Here is a 13,576-nt window from a genome sequence, read left to right on the forward strand (position 1 = left end):
TACTACTTGACTCGTCTACCTTCTTGTCTTTCCTCTTGTGGAAAGCTGATTGTAGATTTTTAAGTGGAGGAACTATTGAAGTTTATGATCCTCGGGTCATAAATCACTGAAATAAAACAAAAAAAGCACGTAAAAACAAACTGGAATAAAATTAATTAGAAACTGGAAAACACTGAACTAACATCATGAGCTATATGCCTCACGTCGTGAGATCTGAACATTTTTTTGCAGAAAATTAATTTTTTGAAGTTTTTACCCCACAAAAAGGATCGCTTAAGCTAAAACAACTAAATTAACAACTAAAATAGTCATTCCCCCGCAATGATGCCAAAAACATGATACATGTAATTATTTACTATCTAGCCTTAGTTTATAATCATAACCTACTTAACTAGCTAATTGCACTTAGGGAGTGTACCTAGTCAAATTTGTAGATTATAGTTTAGGTAAGTCGGGTGTCGAATAAAGGGAACGAATTTAGCTAATAATATAATAACTAAAAATTAATCTAAAAACAATAATTAAAGAAGGCGTTTTATCTGATTTTGCAAGATCATATTAACTTATCACTAAACACTCAACTAAAAATGATTGTAAACAAAATTAAGAAGATACGTCCGTTTAGCTTCGAATTCCCCTTTTTCCTATGTGTAGTTTCTAAATATGGATTTATTCAGATTCTTACAATTTAAATATAATTATCAGTCTTGATCCGATCTCCTAATATTTTTACCAATTCATGTAATACTATGTAATGATCATTCACAAACAAATACAAAATTGATTATTAATGATAATTGGGCTATGTAGGATATATCTAAGTTAATTATCTATGATCAAGACAATTAATTAAACACAATTATGATAAAACTATCTTCACTAACACAACTAAAGTTGTTACCTTTATTACTTGATCTAAGATGTGATTAATCATAGCTCTAGCAATTTAATGATCTAGAGAATTAATTAAACACAATTATGATCAAATTATGCTTTCTAACACAACTAAAGTTGTTACCTTTATTAATTAACTTAAGATGTGATTTATCCTACCTCTAGAAATTTAATGATCATAAACTACTAGGTAAACAAGTTCATGTAATTCAATGTTCATTAACTTGAACTAAAGCAACATAGATTCAAATTTTAACATGCTAGGTAAAGATAATCAAATACATGCATTAACCAACTTCATAAAATCCAAATATAAGCTAGACACTAACACATAATTTTAGGATTCATCTACACTAAACGAAAGACTAATGATTAGCCACTCATAGCAGAAAATAAGCGCACAAAAACATCAGATTTAGACATGTTTAATCAAATGCAAACCGAATGTAATTTGTAATCTTAAAATGTTCAATCTCTAACACATTCTCTCTTCCAAAGGGTTGTTTTTCACTCTTCTCTGGCTTCTAAATCCGTTCTTCTCTCTAGAATCCAACCTTCTAAAAAAATTGTGAAGGGATATTTATAATTTCCTAAATTCATGTCTCGCGTCATGAGAATTAGGGTCTCATGTTGTGAGATCAGTACAAATCGTGTCTGGCAAGGAAACTGCATTTCACATAGTTATCTTTTGGAAGGGTACCTCCTTACGACATAAGATTATAAGGCTCACGTTGTGAGCTTAGTATTATGTATACCGTCGAGAATTTTCTAATCACCACATCGTGGGACTCTGAAGCCACATCGTGGGACATGTATTTTCTTGGTTTTTCTTCCTTTTAAGTTTCGTTAAGCTCCCAGCTTCAGCTCCAGTCCTTCTAGGTTCTAGCTTTTGTTGGTTTTGGTCCTTTTTCTTCAAGAATGTCCTATTTTGTTGCAAAATGCAATTTATCTCAATAAGTACAAAATATCTCTGCAAATAACTAGAATATAGCTTAAAATGTATTGAATAATGCGTAAATATATGTATAAATATATCAATATAAGAAACCAAATCCCATTCCTTCTTTTTTGAGCCATTCACTTATTTTTTTCTATTTGCCGCTTCCTCGTAGCTCTAATATTCTTGAAGGCTTTGAACACCTCCATTTCCATGTCTTCTGCCTCTAACATCTTTTGACTCATTTATCCTTTTTTCTTATCTTGGGCCTTCTGGTGTCACATTCTTGTTTTTTTTTTTTTTTTTTTTTAATTTCGGTTGCAATTTGTGGCATTTCTTCGAGGTTTCCTTTAAGGTTTTGCATTCTTGTGATAGGAATCGCATAAACAACTGGGTTTTCTTCGTTGGCTATTTGTTGCAAAGTCTCACAAATGGCGCCACTTGATGCGCCTCCCGGTTTACCTTCCATTGTTTATGAGAATTATCGACAGATGGGGCCACTTGATATGCCTCCCGGTTCACCTTCCATTGTTTATGAGAATTATCGACTTCTTCATTGCTAAGTTAACCCGGAGACAACAAACAACTCGTAAGCTGATTGGACGGGAAGGGCTCTCGGACCAACGCTCCAATGATAAAGTTAAGAAAAAACTCTAAGAGTATGCTGAGAGTCGAGTAAAGGTTAATAAAACAATGTAAGTATTTTCATACCTTGTAAATTGATTTTCATCACTTATTTATAGTCGACATTTGGGAGGCTATGACCTCTTCTTATACCAAGCAAGTTTGTTATCTTGTCGCATTAATGGTTGTATGCCCAAAGCTACACTTATATGTACTTGTTAGTCGTTTGACAACTGTTTCTTGTTGATGGATCTATCAGTCAGGTATCATAATATATGTTGTTTTCTTAGAATCCTAATGTACTATAACACTGTTGTGGCATTAATTTGTATATTAGTTATTATTTTATGTGGTCCGATACTTGTATATAGTTTGACATGCGTATGGTTCGGTATATACCTACCTGGTCTGGTATATTCCTAGTCCGATATATGCCTGGTACGGTATTACCTAGTTCGATATATATCTAGTTCAGTAGAGTGAGGGTATATTCGCAGCTTTAACCTTGGCTATACCCCATTAATTATCAAATACGTTTGTTATCCAATGAATATTGGCAATATGATTTTCCATACATGTTGTTAACTGTTACATTAATATTTTGTTGAAAATTCATTTTTCTTGTTTTATGTTAACTAGGTTATAACATGTGTACGGTACGATTAATAAATTTAAATAAAATAAAAATTTTAAAAAACTTAATCATTAATCATAATTTTATAAGTATCTATTTGTATACAACATTAGATGCTTTTTGTAACATGCTATATGATTTTCAAAATTGAGTTATTTTATTGACGTTGAAACATAATGGTGGTATTATCAGTTACTTGAAGCTAGAATAATCAATCTTAGATGGATTTTAGATTGTTAAGATAAATTTTTTATTCTTTTTAACTTTTACTGTTTTAATTATTCATATAGTACATTTATCTTATACTTCTATAGTTTGAGCAACATAGATTCATTCCTTTTAAAATAGGAAAAAAAAAAAAAAAAAAACTAAATGTGCATTGCTATTTTCAACCAACTTTCATTACTCTTAATGCTATAAATGACCAAAAAACATATAGTATATAGATATGTTTTGTCCAAAAAATGAAAAGGTTGTGAATTATATGCAAAACACTATAAAACCCACAAATTGTCCCTTATGAAATAAATGACCAGATGATTCTTTTTATTACAGAAAATGAAATGAAAGTACATTAATAGTTGATTTTTTTCATTAATAAACATAAATAGTTTATTTTTTAGAAAATTAAATAGAAATTGTCCATGATTTAAAAAGATGGAAATAAAATGATAACAATCCATCGCTAAGAAACTTTTTGGGCTTAGGGTTATATAATAACTAAGAGGTGAAATTGATGGAAATTTTTGATGAAGATTTATCCCAAAATTAACATATCATGGTAATATATTTAACGAATAAAATTAATTATGTGTTGATATAACGGGATCTATGATTATAATGATAATGACGAATGAATAAATAAGAAAAAAAATGGTATTTTGGGGATATATGTATTTTTTTTTTGGTTTATGTGCTATGCTAATTCAATGCCTAAATTAATAAAATTGAAGTAACATTTTCGAATTCAAATAAGAAGAAAATGTATAAATGTCATTTTTTATGTAATAGAAATGGACGGGAAAATATGTTGAGAAGCTCCAAAATAATAATATGTGTCCAAAAAATTATTTTTATTAGAATAGATAAATTAGCTACATATCATAAGTTTTTCTAGGCATATTAAATCTATATTTAGTTTCTCCACCAAAAACTATGTTAAAGAATTTAATCACATCTTCAAGATGGTTCTCAAAAGAAGAATAAAAGCCGAATTCACCCTATAAATTTTACTCAATAAATAATTGGTATATGTGGATATAATATTTTTCTATTTTTTTGGACAGCAAGGTTGATAAAATAAAAACTAACAAGGAGTTAGAAAGAATCAATAAAAAAGATTAAGTCATTATATTTTGTAAATCTGTCTAATTCTAACAATATACTTTCAATCTCATTTTTTTAGGACCTAATTAAGAAAATTAACACAGCTAGCCATATATGAATAAATAAAAGTGAAATACAATAATAAGTAAATCAATAAAAATACATTGGTATTACCTGCACTCAATCTTGAAGTTAATTTTGCTTTTAGGAACTAAAAAGGGATGCAAAAGCCCATGTTGGAGACCGAGGTGACTTTCATCAGCTTATCTATTGCGCAGATAAGTTCAGATAAGTAGCCCCTTCCTAAATGTTTGCCACTTGTAATTAAGTGGGGCCGAAGACAAGTCTGTTATATATAACGTTATAGGAGCACCGACTTATCTTCTTACAACCTACGTTTAAAATAATGTCATAGTGCACTGTCGATCGCAGATTAATGAACCTAATATCGCAATATTAAACTCCATCACCAAACCATGTTAACAACTAGGTCCGCTAAGCACTTGATGTTGATCAAAAGGCCACATTCATCGTGAAATTACCATAATATTAGAACTTAAAATCTTATCTGAGATACTTTAGATTTATTTATTTATTTATTTTTTTAAAATGTGAGAATAAATGTAACATTTGTAGTAGTTGGTTGATATAAAATGGTAATAAGCTTTCTTTTCATATGATTTTTAATATAGTTTTCCACTTGTTTATTGTAAGCCAACGATTATGCCACTTTGAAATCAAGACATTGGGATGGCCAAGAGGGGTCTTTTCGTATTATATATGAAGATGATTTATACAATTTTTTTTCTTCATACATAATAATTGATGTTTTAAAATTTTGTACTGTACAACTTTATAATACATAAATTGTTGTGAATTGCAAAAAACTGTTGTGTACGAATCACTATATATACAACTCCGCAACATTTTAGACTTTTTTTTTAAATTTTTTTATTTCTTTTCTTTCAACATGAATTATATATAGATACTTAATTGGACGATCCGGAGACGTGAATAAGACAAAACCGTTTGCATAACTAATGTAACAAATCATATAATTAGATTAATAACATCTAAATCAACCAAAAGAATATCGATGGTACCTAGATTCCCGTTGTGGTACTTTGACAGAATGGTAGTAGTTAAAAAACAAAAAGTTGAGATGTGACTTCAACCCCTTTTATAAATAGGACGTTGGATTAAACCCATGTGGGTTTGCATGGTCATTGGTTGGAGCTTTGGCATTTTCTAATGTCGGATGGAGTGGTGCTATACTTCCTTATGAATGAAATCGCAGTGTCATGTAGGTGTTACGTTACAATTTACCATAAAAGTGTGGTTTCATAGCACACACAAACAGTGGTGCCACACTTTGGGTTTTTTTTTTTTTTTTTGTTTAATAAATAATTGGGATTTATAAGTCAAGGGTGGATTGTGTCATTTCATAAACTAATTATGTAGAGAGAAGTTAAGCAGGGGTTTTTGTTCTGTTCGTCCGGCTGCTTGATTTCCTCCATTGTTAACCTGCAAAACTTGAATTTTTGAAAGTAATTCAATTCCTAACCTCAAATAGCTTCCCTTTCGAATCTTAAAAACCTTATATATATAGTTAGTTAAAAAAAAAAAAGTTTGAAAAACAACCATTTGGAACCGCAGTCAATCAAAAACCATCACCAAGTGCTCCCTCTCATTGCCGTACTATGGCCTTAGCCGCACCTTAATCGCACCGGAGGGGCGGTGTTTGGCTGCCACGGTGGCAAACTACAGTTTGGAACCGCACCACTCCCTCCGGTCGGAGAGGTTGTGCACCCACACAATTGTCATGAAGCATGTTATTTATCATGTCCTTTACATAGAGTATAAATAATAAACTATATTTATTTTAACAAAATAAATATCTTTCAATATCATGAAACATGTTATTCAAATTCTTATTTATCATATCAAGACAAATATTAAAATTAAGACAGATGACTAATATGTCATTATTTTATATAAGATTAAATGGAGTACTAATCATAGAGAGATAGGACATTCTTGGTTGGTAATGACCATGATCATGAACACCATTCCAGTGGGTTGTGATAGGTCATGGTCTTGATATTTTGTGGTGTAGACAACAAACCACAGTGACAAATAGGAAACGGAGGGGCGAGTTTGACTCTATTACCATTGGCTAGCCGTTGAATGGAAAAATATTCATTTTTTTCCTTTTTTTTTTTAATTGTTAATATATTTACATCTATAACTAAAATAATACAACTTTATTTCTCTATACCATTCTTCTCTTCCTCTGTTTACATAGAAACCCATTTATCTTGTCAAAATCCAAATACCCCACAAACTAATCAAAACGGTAATCCGGATAACCCTTTTGGGTTAGATACAACTAAATGGCAATATCCGAATATGAAATCACCTCAATATGAATAGTCATTAGTTTTTTTGTATGGTTGAGAATTTTATGTTAATTTTTTTTTTTGTCTTTTTTTGTAATTTTGGTTTTTTTTTTTTTTTAATTTTAATTAATGTTTTTTTTTTTTAATTTTAATGAATGGAAAATTAATTTAAAAAAAACATCTAGCATTTTTATTATTATATTGATTATATTTCAAACAAAAAAGATGATGCATAATTGTAGATAATAGTGGATATACAAATCTATTGCGATTATATGTGACAATAGGTTGGTGATCTGATGAGATTTGTAATCGAGTTTAAGATCAATTCAAGTATGAATTCAGAAAGAAGAAAAACGATGAACACGAGAGTAAATATAATATTTGTTCAGCTCATATTATGCTTTTGAATTTACAGAGTACAATGAATAATCTGTAAAGACCGAGTGAAAAGTTCTTCTACTCACTTAGTACAGACCCCTATTTATAGGAGAACAAAAGCATAACAATACTAAGGACTAGACATTAAGACTACTCTTTATAATGCCTTAGTACAAATAACATTACATCCGAAGACCCTTCTTACGTAGACAAAATAAACTTCGTAACAATCTAACTGACACTTCGACTATTACAACATTTAAGCCCTAACAATCTCCCCCTTTGGAATAAAGTTCGAAGTCCTCAAGACGTCAGTGATTGAACAGCATACATCAGCACTCTTCGGATTTCCATGTACCAAGAGATAACTTTCTTTATCTCTTTCTTGTCTCCTTCCTAGTTCTTCTTGCAATGATTCATACGAACAATTAAGTTCGTATATTGTGAATTTGTGTATCTCTCCACTTCGGAAGTTTGAAATAAGAACCTTTTAGCTCTTCCAGCTTTGTCTTTTCCTGCAAAAACAATCCCTAATGGCTTTAAACATATTTCACCATCTTCGTACTTTTTCAACTCATTCTGCTTCTTCGAAGGTGCCATTGGTGCAGTTATGTCGAAACCTTAACAGTAGCAAGTTCGACATCAGTTTGAGCTAATCACTCAAAATAATTCTCCAAAAATATTTTTATGTGTCTACACCCAAGACTGAAAACATTTGGTTTTGTTTCTTGGAGATAAGAAAATGACTTGTCTTTAAGCATCAAGGCAACGTTGATGAGATCATAAGTGTTCATCAAAGGAAAATCTGGCACAGTAAATTCTTGTAACTTTCCACTTGCTCTTGCCACAATGTACTTCAGATTTTGAAACTTCCCTTCGAAAATGACATCCCTTTTTATAGATATCACCTTCTTGATCTTCCCCAAGAACCATACTTCTTCTTGAGCCTTTGCTAATATAGCATGAAATCTTATCTTCATCTTCTTTCCCTCTTCAATATTCATTGTTTTTGTTTCAGCCTTGAACTGTGGCATAACGAACATCATTTCATTGATTGGAAAATCAAGTTGACCAAAATCTGTGTTCGTCACCACAAAGCTCTTCTTCGGAATCTTTTCAAAAGAATACATGTGATCAAACATCACCCTGGATTCTATTGTTTCGTAATTGAAAACTTTCGAAGGATCACCCTTATCAACATTCGAATCATCCAAAGCTCTTTGTCTCATTATACTTTGAACATGCCTCATTCTCTCAACCTCAGCTGCCACCTCAGCTTTCTTCTCTTTATTAGACTTCTCAACCATAACTCCTTTTCCCTTGTCTTTAACATTTGAAGGAGCTATATTCTTTGACGAAGAGACATCACTCTGTTTCTCAATTACAATACCTTTTGACATAGGTTTTGAAATTGGAACTGTTGTAGTCACAGTTGAAATGACTGGAGCAGCTGAAACAACAGTTGGCTTTACAACCACTTTCGAAGGATACACTTTTCCTACTACCTTCGTATCTTCAGTTGTCTTCACATGTTCCCCAGCCTTTGTATGACCAACCTTTTCTCCCCCTTGCACCCCTGTGATAGCAGGTGGGGCATCTGATACGTTTGGTAAAAGGCTTGAAATTCGAAGTAATGGAGCAAGGTGTTTGTGTAAGATGGCTTCGAAATGTGTAAATTTCTGAGAAAGAAATTCTTGAGAAACAATTGGAGAGGTAGATTTCGAAGACAGGTCTTGGAGTTCTTTCAACAATTTGACCAACTCTCCAAAATTTGGTCCTTCTTTGGCAGAAAGAGAGATCATCTGAGGATTCATCTGCTCAAACATTTGAACACATTGAACAACCGCATCACAAATAATGTCGATCTTATGATGTGCTGATTCATACCCTTGCTGAATATTCTAAACCTCCTTCGTCATGTCTTCACGAAGTTCGCGAATTTGCATGTTAACATCTTCACGTACCTTCTTAACTTCTTGTACAAAGAGCACATGACGCTCCTTCGTAACAATCTTCAAATCCTTCACCTCCTTCATAAAATCAGACTTCAGGGAATTGATTCGATTCTCTGGAGAACTATCAATCTGATCAGTCTTCTCAAGAACTCGTCTTTCAGAATCACGAATTAATCCTGATGCCTTCGAAATAACCCTGCCTTCCATTTCCTTCATTATGGAATCAACTTCCATGATGGTAACTCCAGCACTTCCTACATCTGCTTGAGATTGCAAGATAGAATTCAATTTCGAATTCAAAATCTTGAACTGCTTCATGGTCATCAACATATGATCTGGAAAATCTTCTTTAGCTTTATCAAAAGGAAGAGCTTTGAACGTTCCTCCAAAGCCTTCGTTATCAGTTTCATCATCAATAGTCATGGTTTCAGCAATAAGTGAGGATGGATTTGGTGGATCAGTTGATTGAGTTGAGAAGATAGTGGTAAATGGTTGATCCATAATTGATTGAAATGTTGGAGAATCAGTTGTGGATGTAACCTGAGGTAAAGAAGTTGGTTCAATAAGCTTCACATCAGCAGGCTTCGAAATATCAATAGTCTGACTGATATCTACTTCTTTAGGAATTTCATCTTCGGGTGTCTCAGGAACTTGATCTACTTCTTCGATTCGTTGGGTTTTCTTCAAAAATTTTGCCATATCTTCAGCCCTTCGTTTCTTAGAAGATGGAGACACCGGAGCTGGAATTTCTCTAACTGTGACCCCTTGATGTGTAACCTGTGTTTTCTTCACCAACTGAGATTTTCTCTTGATTTCGATACGTCGAAAAACACCCGTCTTTGAAGGAATCGTTTCTTTTGATGGAGACGCTTCGATTACTGGTGTATCAACCACTGAGGTTAAAATTGGAGACACCTCTTCGACAGTACCAGATGTAGCTATTGGCTCTTGATCCTTTGGTTCTGCTTTCACCCCTTTTTCCGAAGACCCACCCTCTGTCGTCTTCGATTTCTTAGACTTCTTCTTCTCTTCGTGTTGTAACATACCAGTAATGACAGTTGTGTCAACAGATTGCAAATATGACACCAAAACACTATTCGTCGAATCCACCTTCTTAAGCATTGCATCCAGAATGCGAGCTATTGTTGTAAAGATAGCCGGATCATCATGCACCTCCTTCGGACTACCATACATGTGAAATACCGCTTTTTCTTCGTATTTCGGAACTTCGATTTTCTCCTTCTAATAAACATATTGTACTATCAGACTCCAATAACGAGCACAAAAAATTCCCTGCTTAGCACTCGTCTTCGAAATGCTAGTTAAGAACTCTGTCCATAATTGTTCAGAGTAATCTACTTGCAAATCATAATACAATCCAGCTACCATTGCATACACCTCCATCCTTCCTTTATCAAGACCCACAGTTCTTCCAGTAAGACATCGAAGGAAGATGCCAAACAAAAAATTCCATATTGTAGGTAACCCCGACTTCTTGAAATCACTGATACGTGTCAAAGGAGGTTGATGGCCCATCTCGTTGAACATGAACACCACTTGAGAAGAAGAAAGTTCATCATAAGGACTAGAATTTGGAATTCCCAAAATCTTGCAAAATAAACGCTTGGAGACCCTAATTCTCGTATCATTCACCATTATGAATTCCACACAACCTGTCTCCTTGTTGTATGATGTAGTAGAACCCGCCTTTGATAGCCAAGACATCGGAGCAGCAAAGGAATCAAACATTGCTTTAGACAGAACTGAATTCTATAAAGCAACCACAAGCATTTGAAGTTCCTCCGGATACTTTGACAAATCTGATTCTACTTGGTAGTTGGAACCCTGGATCTTTAGAATCGGAACGCTAATTATTTCGTCTGTGGTTGGTGATGAAGTAGTCACCATTGTTAATGATTAGAGCAAAGAACGTTTGAAGAAGATTAATTGCAAAGAGAATTTTGTGTTACAGAAGGTTTGATCGCATAAAGTGTTATTGAGTTCTAATTTGCCCTTTTATATGTAACCCTAGAATTTTGAATTTGAAGCGGGATACAATAAATGCTTGCTGACATGGCACCTTGAAATACGGAATGTACTCATCAAAAAGTAACAATCGTAACTGTCAACACGCCTTACACGCTTATCATACACCATGTGTCACCAAGAGACAAGACTGTTTGATATTCCCCATGAGAATTGTAACCGTCGGATGCCTTCGGAATAAAGGTCAGGCTCTTTCACTTTGAGGTTTAGAAAGCGAAGTGATATGCCAGAATTTTGAAATCATCAGTTTAAGTTGGTTTTACTCAAACCTCAAGGATTTCGTGTGTGCTGTGTTCCAAAAGAAATTAGTTGAGAAATAAAGAAATTTTTTTTTGGAAAACTTGTGATGTCAAAAATTTATTTTGACACAAAAACAGTTTAATCCCAGGCAAAGATATCTTCGAAAATTATCAAGTGAGATAATTGACAGCTTGCTAGGTTTCCCGTGAATTACAATCGATAACTTGTAGAGAAGTTTCGAAGGGTTTCTTTTATAAGGCAAATGGGTGGCTTCGAAAATTTCGTTACATGTCAACCTTAACATAAGGTGATAAATTGTAAACAAATTTAGTTGTATAACCAATGTAGTCAGTGACAACTTGGTTGCGAATGATATTCAAAGTAACTAGAAGTTTGAAAATATACTCACACAGAAATCATATTCATAAAAAAAAAATTATGCTTGATCTTGTTGGGAACAAACATCGTAGTTTTCGAATGTTTGATTAAGATCACTCAAAAGAAATGAATATGATTTTGAGTATAAAAGGTACTGAAACAAACGCTTCGTAAGATCTGGAACATGGTTCCCCGTCAATTCCTTAAGGTTGATGATATTTTAGGTTTCACTTCCATCACAGACTCATGATGTTAGATCATAAACACAGACTTGTGATTTGTCTAGGTTTTGATTGGTTTGATCAAAGACCTCAAGGACAAATCGCTTCAAAAATTTGGAATGTAAGAATTGTTTGGTATAAAAAGATTGGATAAGAATCGAAGTGTACCTCTGTTATAATGGACAAAACAGAAAACTCTTAACTCATTTGAGAAGAGTAAGGTAGCTCTTATTGATTTATGCAAATACAAGCCTTGTTGGGAAGAAATTTTCATGAGATAATTTCATCAATGCTTTCATTTCCCATACATAGAATCATACGAGGCTTGAGACAACATGCAGCAGCATGCTTCTAGGGACATCCTAACTAATCCAAAGTGTATCGAGATCATACCTTTCCATAGAAACCAAACACATGAATCCTTCGTATTTGAAACTTGACAAAACTCACAATACACATGTTAAAACCAAAGAGAACAAAAAATATTTTTGGTATTTTTGAAATTTTTCAAAAAAAAAAAGTTAAAAGCAAACCGAAACAAAATCTTTTTGGATTTTTAATTTTTCAATAAAAGAAAATATTTTTGATTTTTCAGGTTTTTCATAAAAAAAATTAAACAAACTAAAAATCTAACCTTAGTTGAAATGTGTACAAATACGAAGCATTCGAACCGTTGACTTGAACAGTAATCTCTGATTATGTATTTCAACAAGGAATAAATCTTCCGAATGCGAAGCGTTCGAAGCGTTGACCATGAACAGTAACCTCTGAACACTGAATCACCCTTTTCGTCCGTACACCAAATGATTCAGACCCATCACTCTTCGCTTTTATCACATAGAAGTGAATTTCCATTAATCATACCCAATCCTTCTAAGATACGAAGAAATGATTTTTCATCCAATGCCTTTGTAAAAATATCTGCCAATTGTTCTGTTGTTTTCACAAAATGAACTTCAATATTTCCATCTTCAACATGATCTTTGATGAAATGATATCGAAGAGCAATGTGCTTAGTCTTCGAATGCTGCACAGGATTATGACAAATTCTTATTGCACTTTGTGAATCACAATATAAAGGAATCTTTTTCATATTAATTGCATAATCTCTTAATTGACTTTGAATCCAAATTATTTGTGATGTACACGCAGCTGCAGCAACATATTCAGCTTCAACGGTAGATATTGAAACACATGTTTGCTTCTTCGATTGCCAACTGACCAACTTTCCATCTAGTAATTGACACCCACCAGTTGTGCTTTTACGATCAAGACTGCATCCTCCAAGATCCGCATCCGAATAAGCTTGTACAAAGAAACCTGTTTTCGAAGGATACCATAAACCTAACGAAGTAGTTCCTTTCAAATATCGAAAAATATTCTTCACTGCTGTTAGATGTGGTTCACGTGGATTCGATTGATACCTTGCACAATTACAAACAGAAAACATAATATCAGGTCTACTTGCAGTTAAATACAATAAAGACCCAATCATGCTTCGATACAGAGTGATATCAACATCAGATTTATCTAACGAAGGA

General features: G+C 33.1%; 1 long non-coding RNA gene across 2 annotated transcripts; it reads right to left on the minus strand.

Moving 5' to 3' along the window:
* Positions 1-1,159: 1,159 nt before the first annotated feature.
* LOC122196203 (uncharacterized) lies at positions 1,160-4,719 on the minus strand. 2 transcript variants are annotated; one of them, XR_006187518.1, is made up of 2 exons: positions 4,590-4,719; positions 1,160-1,817 (listed from the first exon to the last, which is right to left on the minus strand). It is a non-coding gene; the product is annotated as an uncharacterized LOC122196203 (long non-coding RNA). The 2 variants fall into 2 exon arrangements; XR_006187519.2 differs by having other exon boundaries at positions 1,160-2,495; positions 4,590-4,664.
* Positions 4,720-13,576: the final 8,857 nt, after the last annotated feature.

This window comes from Lactuca sativa, chromosome 9 (genome assembly GCF_002870075.4).
Source record: "Lactuca sativa cultivar Salinas chromosome 9, Lsat_Salinas_v11, whole genome shotgun sequence".
Taxonomy (NCBI): domain Eukaryota; kingdom Viridiplantae; phylum Streptophyta; class Magnoliopsida; order Asterales; family Asteraceae; genus Lactuca; species Lactuca sativa.